Genomic DNA, 9,846 nt, shown 5'->3' on the forward strand with positions numbered 1-9,846 from the left:
AAACTAACTGAAGGGGGATTCAGTAACACTTAACTTGAAGGGGATTCAGTGCCTTGGGAAAGATAGACACTTTTTTCCACATTTTGTTATAAATTAAAATGTGAATATAAAAATTATTAGCAACTCTACACACAATAACATAATGACAAGCAAAAACAGTGGTTTTTGAAGATTTCAAATATATTAAAAAATAAAAAAACAAAATAGTATAGACCTTTGCTAAGAGACTCTGAAATTGAGCTAGGTGCATCCTGTCATTGATCATCCTGGAGATGTTTTACAACTTGATTGGAGTCACTGGGAAATAATTCATTGGAATTTCGAAAGGCACACACCTCGAAGAAGTCACATTGATAGTAATGTCAGAGAAAAAAAAGATAGGTGAAGGAACAAAGACCACGAGACAGGATTGTGTCGAGCACAGATCCGGGAAATGTACCAAAACATTTGCAGCATTAAAGGTCTCAAGAACACAGTGGCCTCCCATCATTCTTAAATGGAAGAAGTTTGGAACCACCAAGACTCTTCCTAGAGCTGGCTGCCCGGCCAAACTGAGACTTTGGGGGAGAAGGGTGGACAGGAGGTGACCAAGAACCCGGTATTGACAGATCAGAGTCCTCTGTGGAGATGGGAGAACCTTCCTGAAGGACAAAATTGAGCACTAAATCAAGTATGGAAAGTGGAGAGGAAGAAATAAAAAAATAAGCTTGGAGTGCCAAAAGGAAAGACTCAGACCATGAGAAACAAATTCTCTGGTGATGAAACAAGATAACTCTCTGACCTGAATGCCAAGCCACGAGGGAAACGAAATATGTGAAGATGGTGGTGCAGCATATCTGTGGGGAGGTTTTAGGAGGGGGAGAGCAGGATGAGGGAAAGATGAACGGAGAAATAAGAGAGATCCGTGATTAAAACCGCTCAAGCAAGGGGAAGGGTAACGACCAAGCACACAGACAAGACAACGGAGGAGTGACTTGGGGACAAGTCTCTGAATGTCCTTGAGTGGAGCCAGAGCCGGGACTGATCCGAGAACATAAGAGAGAAAAATAGTGGAGAAATGCATCAACCTGACAGAGCGAGAGGATCTGCAGAGAGGAATGAGAGAAACCCAAATACAGGGTTGAGAAAAGATTAACCCCCTTCCCATTGTTGCCTACAACCTGGAATTAAAATGGATTTGTGGGGGTTGGATCATTTGATTTACAGGTCAACATGCCTACCACTTTGAAGATGCAAAATAAAAAAATTGTGAAACAAACAAGAAATAAGACAAAAACAGAACTTGAGGTGCATAAATTCAAAAGAGACCATTAAAGAAAATGCTCATTTAGGATGGGTATCGCTGGTGTAAGCAATAAGTATAAACAGATTCTCAAGGATGAGTCTGGGCTTGAAGGCCATTCCAAGACATTTAAATGTTTCCCTCAACCACTCGAGGGTTGCTTTTAGTAGTATGCTTAGATGTCCGCTGGAAGGGAACCTCTGTCCCAAAATCCGGAAGATGAAACAGGTTAACGACAAGAATTTTGTAGTTACGCATGATCAGTTCCTTCAACCCTGACCAGTTTCCCAGTCCCTGCCGATGAAAAACATCCCCACAGCATGATGCTGCCACCACATGCCACGTAGGGATGGTGATCCGGGGTGATGAGAGGTGTGGGTTTGCGCCAGACATAGTGTTTTGAAGGCCAAAAAGCAAATTTTTGTCTCATCTGACAAGAGACCTTCCATATGTTTGGGGAGTCTCCCACATGCTTTTGGAAACAAAACGTGTTTGTATTTTTGTCTTTAAAGGTTTTTTTTGGCACTCTCAGAAAGAGTGTGGAGTGTATTAAAGGGCCTATGGACAGATACCCGATCTCCACTGTGGAGCTTGCAGCTCCTTCAGGGATTATATTTGGTTTTTGTGCCTCTCTGATTAATGCGCTCCTTGCCTGGTCGGTGAGTTTTGGTGGGAGGCCTCTCTTGGCAGGTTGTTGTGGTGCCACATTTTTCCATTTTTTAATAATGAATAATGGTGTCCGTGGGATGTTGAAAGTTTGATATTTTTTATAACCCAACCCGATCTGTACTTCTGCACAACTTGTCCCTGACCTGTTTGGAGAGCTCCCTGGTCTTCATGGTGCAGCTTGGTTGGTGGTGGTAGTGGTGTTGATACGAAAAAAGAGAATGAAAGATTGCACAAGGTGGACTCATTTAACTAATTATGTGACTTCTGAAGGTAATTGGTTGACCAGATCTTTTAGGGGCTTTAGAGCAAAGGGGAGGGAATAATATGCACACAACCACTTTTCCGATATTTATTTATTTTGAATTTTTGAAAAAGTAATTTCATTGATGTCATTATTGAAATCCAAATAAAAATAATTTAAATGACATGTTGTAATGCAACAAAAAAGAAAGAGAATATTTAGCAAGGCACTTAAGGTGTGGCAAGCGTTGTAGATATACTCAAGAAGACTAGAGGCTGTAATAGCAAAGGTGCTAACAAAGGACTGAGCAAAGGGGAATACAATGTAAATGTAAATTGTTATTTATTTTAAAAGGTCTAAAAACTGTTTTTGCTTTGTATTATGGGGTCTATGTAGATTGATGAGGAAAAAAATAATTTAATCAATTTTAGAATAAGGTGTAAGCATAACAAAATGTGGAAAAAGGCAAGGGTCTGAATATTTCTGAATGCACTGTATAATAGTATAAAGGTATTGATGACACTTTACGAAATGTTGATGTAAAAAGGGTATAAATGTAGGATAAAAATAGACATAGATATGTATAATGCATTATAATGCAGGATGTGGTTTAAGATTTGTCATAATCATTAATTTTTATGAGCTAACTAAAAAAATTTAAATAAAGAATTTGTTGAGACATAAAATAAAATATACAAGTATTCAGACAAGTTATGATAAAATGACTAATCTGACCAATAATTGTACCAAAAAAACATAAATGATGCCAACGAAGAAGCCAAGAAGTTAAACAGATGTCAGTTACATGAGAACTGATAAGTATGATTAGAAAACACAGAGCAAGGAGGAGGGGTGGGGGGCCCGGGTGAACGTGTTTGATGAAGGGGTGAAGGTACACCCCCTCCCGGGACGCTACCTCCTGTTGAGGCTCGGGGGTACATACTTACCGCTTAATGAATAGAAATAATGGTTTCACCCACTGTTTAACAAAGAATTGAGAACAAATCTTTAACATGAACAACCTGACAAACCGCTATTCCTCCGCATATTTGACATTGTGCTTAGAGGCAATAAAGAAATAAAGAATGAATGGTTTATAATTGTTTACATATTCCATGCAATTTCTAAATATAAGATGCTATTAACTGCAATTAGTTTGTATACTGATAAATAAAAGATATGATATTGCATGATAAAATAGTAATTACACAATAAACATGACTTTTTGGATTATTGAAAGAGGACTATTGGAATTTGAAGGCAAGTAGTGACCAATGTGTTGTTTTATGATAAATAAGATTTGTAGGGTTTGTAAAGGTGGTACATCAAAAAAATGAATATAAGCCACAACTCCATGTATGATAAGCAAAATGAGATAAACAAACAGATAAAATAAGACACAGGGAATTGACAAGATCTTTGAGAGGAAGATTAAAACAAAGTGCTTAAATGGATGACAAGATATCTGAGGATCTGTAACAGTTCAAGATTTATAATGATCTAACGGAGATCTTTCAAGATCTTTCAGGAACTCTGACAAGACATTAATCAATATTCTATAAGATCTTTAAAGAGTCAAGATCATCCAAGAGGAGGACGGAAGCTAGATGTCCTCGGCACACCATGGTGCTACCCTAAAGAGTGCTGTTGAGTATGTAGACCTTTGTTTATTTCTCTCCATGTCTTTCTTTGCTTGATGTTGAAAACAACTCAAAATGTACAATAAATCCATGGAATATCCACTACAGTTAATTAGAAGTCGTTATAGAGTATCTAGTGGATGATCAGCAACCTTAAACTGGCCCAGCACTCTTAACACTAGGCTACTGCCGCCTTAGGGATGTATAAAAACAATAAAGGTATCGTAAAATGGTCTCAAAATCAACCCAATATAAGTCCATCGAACAGAAAAAGTTTTTAAAAAAGGGTAGTCAAATTGAGAGGGGATAATCTAGAATTCGCTGCATATTTTTCGCAAGTATAGCTTGAATGCTGGCAATGTTTTGAAATGGTACAACATCTAAGAAAGTAGTAGAATAAGTTACACTTGCGTGTAGAAACACACGTGATTACACTAGTAACGACATGTATTAACATGTTATTACTTAGTACTTTGGTAGGAGCATGGCGCTTGCAACGGCAGGATCGTGGGTTTGATTCCCGCTAGGGTACCAACACAAAATGTATGCACTCACAACTGTAAGTCGGTTTGAATAAAAGTATCTGTAATGGCGTGGTTCACTTGAGTAACAAGAAAATAAATCCAGAGACAGTAGTGTTTAACTAATTTGAACAGGCATATTCCCAACCACCCCACACACCCGCCACCCCAATAAAACACTAACACACACACTCTCAATTCTGAGTTTGAGAAAACCCGACATGAAAGCAAAGAGGGAGATGGTCGGGAGATAATGAGTTTGACGTATAAACAGGCCTATAAGCCACCGAAATCACTGAAACGAGTTGAAGAAGGAATAGGACCCATTCCCCCCATCTCTCTCTGATGCTCTAAGCTCTACCATTTCACATTGCCTATGAATGAAGCACTGTAGGCTGTAGTTGTTAACTACAATGCATTACATTCCTAAATACTTCTGATGTAAAATGTAAGGTGCTTTACCAGAGTCAGGAGAATTACTTATACAACATGTTTTTTCGTTCCTAAAAGGATATAATTAAAGACTGATTTGAAGTAATTTGATTTAATGGAGTTGGTGAAAATGTCTCTGCTTTTCTGTGTGTGTTTGTGTCTGTTCCTGCCCAGGATCTAGGATGCAGGCTCTACTGGTTCTCTCTCTGACCCTTGTGGTCTGGCAGCTAACGCAGACCTTACGCGGAAAATGTCCAACCCCCGTCAAGCTAATTCGATGCCGACAAGGTGATATACCTAACTTTTATTATGTATAGGAAGTTGTTATGCATGTCAGTACATTGTAGTAACAGTGTGATTACTTGATAACACTGTCCTCCACAGGAGGCTACTGAGTGGAGAAAGGTTATAATAAGGGAACGGACAAATGGAATGATAAATAATAGAAACCATGTGTTTGATGTATTTGATACCATTCCACCTGTTAGTCCAGCCATTAAACACGCAGCCCGCCTCCCCAACCAAAGGTGTCAACAACCTCCTGTGTTGTATTATAATTGTAATTCATTGTAGTAATTGTTTTGTCATTACATAGTAATGGCTTGAGCAGCATTGGGTTATTACAAAGTGGAAGAGAGATTGTTCCTATTTCACTTTAATAAAAAGACATGATGGGTATTGAACAAAAGAAGATGATTGGGGGAGGGGAAGCTGAGTAGATGAATAGGGGGAAACAACGAAAGGTACCATAGCATAACATGTATATAACCTTTGACCTTTTGTCTTTGGTACAGTATCTGGGCAAGTGGCACGAGATCCAGAAGCTTCCTGCCGCCTTCCAGAAGGGCGAGTGCACCACTGACCTACCCGAAAGCCCCGGAGCGTTGGGGGCACAGGGAGTGGAGGTACATTAAAGAGACTAAAATTTTTTTTTAAGCACATTTTTGTACATTAAACGAGACAATAGAGTGAGACGAAGCATAGAGACGTGATAGGCGGATCTGGAAACAACAGAGAAGTTTTGTCGTGCCTCAATGCTGTTAGTTATTGTTGGAAATCGAAACGATATTGCTGTTTACTTCATGCATCTTGACTTCACCTTAAATTAAAATGTTTGCATCCAGGCTCTGCGAGGGCCGCGACCAGGAGACGCATGGGGGGGCGCACAATTGGCCAGCGCCAGGGTAGGGGAGGGAATGGCCGGAGGGATGTAGCCCAGTTGGTAGAGGATGAGCGCGTGGCAACGCCAGGGTTGTGGGTTCGATTCCCACGGGGGCCAGTATGAAAAAAATAATGTATGCACTAATAACTGTAAGCTGAAAAAATGATCAAATGTAAATGTAAAATGTATCTATTCCATAAGACCAGGCATCTTTATAAACCCAAGTCTGAAGTTATTAATCAAATACAGTTAAAGGAAAACCGCACGGGGTAAGAATGGTAAGAAGGAAGGTGGGACGTGATGTATTATCCAACGAAAATGCCCACAGCTTAGTGGGGGTGAGTGGTTAACAAGGTTATACCTCAGATATAGCGTAAAACATCCCCAGTGAAGGAATGGTTTCTGTAAGCCATTGATTGAGTAGGGGCATGAGTTAGTAGGGCTTAGAAAACGCCATTGTGAATGTGTTACCAACCCCCCCTCCATTTTTCTCTCAGTGCTGATAACACGGTCAGTGCTATCACTGGCTATGCTAAGGCCAAGGACCCCTCTGAGCCTGCCAAGCTGGAAGTCACCTTCTTCGAGGGTAAACACACCTCAAGTCTAATATATTTGTCTAACATTCTTGTGAGGTAGACTATAAAGTCATTTGACTTTATGTTGTCTGTTTTGACTATGTTGATCTGAGGCCTGTATGTGTATGGATATGTATAGTGTTATGTAGTAGGTGGTGTAGGAGTTAGCACACAGTTAGGCAAACACATTGACAGGATACACTTCCACACTCCATCCCCCAGGGGGGCAGCAGCAACCTGGTCAAATGCTGAGCTTGGTGATAACACATCAGGTTTGCCAATGAAGGGGATGGAGTAGAGAAGCAGCAGATAGAGCTGTGAGGCTGATGGGTTTGTTTAGTTTGGGCTTTTATTTTTCCTTTTGTAAAATGATCGTCACCATCTGAACAAATAACAATCTGCTTGGACGACAAGACGCCAAGAAAGACTGAGCGGACAAAGTTGGTTTGGGACAGAAGGAAGGGAAGTTACACACACTAGGTGGAGTCATTAAAATGCTTTTCAACCACTCCACACATTTTTTGTTAACAAACCATCGCGGAAGTGAGACATCTACTTGTGGTTGACACAAGTAATTTTCCAACAATTTACAACAGATTATTTCACAATAATTACTGTATACAATCAGTGGGTAAGAAGTGTATATACACTAAGTTGACTGTGCCTTTTAAACAGCTTGTAAAATCCCAGAAAATGATGTATGGCTAGAAGTCTAATTGGAGGTGTACTGTGGATGGATTTCAAGGCCTACCCTCAAACTCAGTGCCTCTTTGCTTGACATCATGGGAAAATCAACAGAAATCAGCCAAGACCCCAGGAAAAAATTTAGACCCACAAGTCTGGTTATCCTTGGGAGCAATTTCCAAACGCCTGAAGGTAATGTTCATCTGTACAAACAATAGTACGAAGTATAAACACATGGGACCACGAGCATCATACAGGAAGGATACGGTTCTGTCTCCTAGAGATGAACATATTTTGGTGCTTAAAAGTGAAATCAATCCCAGAAAACAGCAAAGGATTGTGAAGATGTGGAGGAAACAGGAAAACAAAAATGGCAGAAAAGAATAATAACCTGAAAGGACAGTCAGCAAGGAAGAAGCCACGCTCCAAAAGCCAAAAAAAGAGACTACGTTTGCAAAATGGGACAAAGATTGTAATTTTTGGAGAAATGGATGAAACAAAAATAGAACTTTGGGCATAATAAATGTTTGGAGGAAAAAGGGGGTTGCTTGCAAGCGAAGAACACCATCCCAACCGGAAGCACGGGGGGCAGCACCATGCTGTGGGGGTGCTTGGTGCAGGAGGGAGACTCACAAAATAGAGTAGATCATGAGGAAGGAAAATGATGTGGATATATTGAAGAAAATCTCAAGACATAGTCAGGAAGTTAAATTGGTAAATGGGTTTAAATGGGAAAAAAGTTGTCGCAAATGGCTAAGGACAACAAAGAATATTGGAGTGGATCACAAAGCCCTGACCTCAATCCATAGAGAATTTGTGGGCAGAACTGAAGGTGTGGAGCAAGGAGGCCTACAAACCTGACTCAGTTACTCCAGCTTGTCAGGAGGAATGGGCCAAAATTCACCCAACTTAATGTGGGAAGCTTGTGGAAGGTAGAAACGGATCAGTTAAACAATTTAAAGGCAATGCTACCAAATACTAATTGAGTGTATGTAAACTTCTGACCCACTGGGAATGGAAATAAATAAAAGCTGAAATAAATCATTCTCTCTACTATTATTCTGACATTTCACATTCTTAAAATAAAGTGGTGATCCTAACTGACCTAAAACAGGGAATCTTTACTAGGATTAAATGTCAGGAATTGTGAAAACTGAGTTTAAATGTATTTGGCTAAGGTGTATGTAAACTTCCGACTTCAATGATTAAAAGGGTCTGCAGATCTTTCACATAAATGCACACATTCATTCAGGTTACAGACCAGCTAACTAGGCCTAGGACCCCTAGACAAAGAGAGTGCAACACTATCCTTAGGCTAGTTCTGGGTTTCAGTAACAATATTTATAGGAAAGGGAGGATGGACCATATATATTTTTTTAAATTAGTTCTCGTTAACAAACTACTAAATGTATTTGAATATATGTTCTCATCTCTTGCAGACTCTCCCCCCGGCAACTACTGGGTGCTGTCCACCGACTACGAGGGTTACTCGTTGTCTACGGCTGCACGGACATCCTGGGCACCTTCCACGCCGACTTTGCCTGGATCTTGAGCAGAGAGCCACCCTCTCTGAGGGAGAAACTGGAGGAGCTGCTACAACGTGTTCACCTCCAACGGCATCAACATCGACGTGATGACCGTCACCGACCAGAGCCAAGAGCGTGCGCTGACATGCCTCTGTGGGCCTAAGAGACTCCCCTGATTCAGTCCACAACAGACGTATGATTTGCATTCATAACATGGCATCCCATGGATGCCTGCATGGTTGTTTGTGTTTGGGCTGTACATGTTATCTTACAGGAAATGCAATACAATTATAGAAGAAAAATGTGTCTGGTGTAAATGTGTACTTTTTCTGACTAGTATTTATAATGATTCCCAATCACCTTGCTGTTCATTGGCTCAGAATGGGATAGCCAACTGTATAAAATGTAAAATGGAAATGATTTTAAAAGGAAGCTTTTATCACATGCACCAAACTAATGACGATTTAAAAAAGCAAGAAAGCAGTCCAATAAAGGAACAAAGGCATAAAAAAACATTCTCCGTCACCATATATGACCATATTGATACCATATACATTCCATATTCTCTCACAAGGTGTCGGTGTTTACAGCTGAGTGTCTGCTGTGAATTCACATGCTCAGTACAGTATATATATATTTTCTAAACTGATTTCTGTGAAACACTAGATGGCACTATGACTGTGGCGGAATTCAGACTTCGATCTACCTGACGGGCACAAAATATACATATATATATATATATATATTTATATACAGTGAGGGGAAAAAAAAGTATTTGATCCTGCTGATTTTGTACGTTGCCTACTGACAAAGAAATGATCAGTCTATAATTTTAATGGTAGGTTTATTTGAACAGTGAGAGACAGAATAACAACAAAAATCCAGAAAAACGCATGTCAAAAATGTTATAAATTGAATTGCATTTAATGAGGGAAATAAGTCTTGACCCCTCTCGATCAGAAAGATTTCTGAGTTTCCCAGGTGTCTTTTTATACAGTTAACGAGCTGGAATTAGGATCACACTCTTAAAGGGAGTGCTCCTAATCTCAGCTTGTTACCTGTATAAAAGACACCTGTCTATAGAAGCAATCAATCAATCAGATTCAAACCCCTC

General features: G+C 39.9%; 1 pseudogene; it reads left to right on the forward strand.

The window, feature by feature from the left end:
- The first annotated feature begins 6,409 nt into the window (after positions 1–6,409).
- LOC123489214 lies at positions 6,410–8,943 on the forward strand (annotated as a pseudogene).
- Positions 8,944–9,846: the final 903 nt, after the last annotated feature.

Source organism: Coregonus clupeaformis, unplaced genomic scaffold (genome assembly GCF_020615455.1).
Source record: "Coregonus clupeaformis isolate EN_2021a unplaced genomic scaffold, ASM2061545v1 scaf2874, whole genome shotgun sequence".
Lineage (NCBI taxonomy): Eukaryota > Metazoa > Chordata > Actinopteri > Salmoniformes > Salmonidae > Coregonus > Coregonus clupeaformis.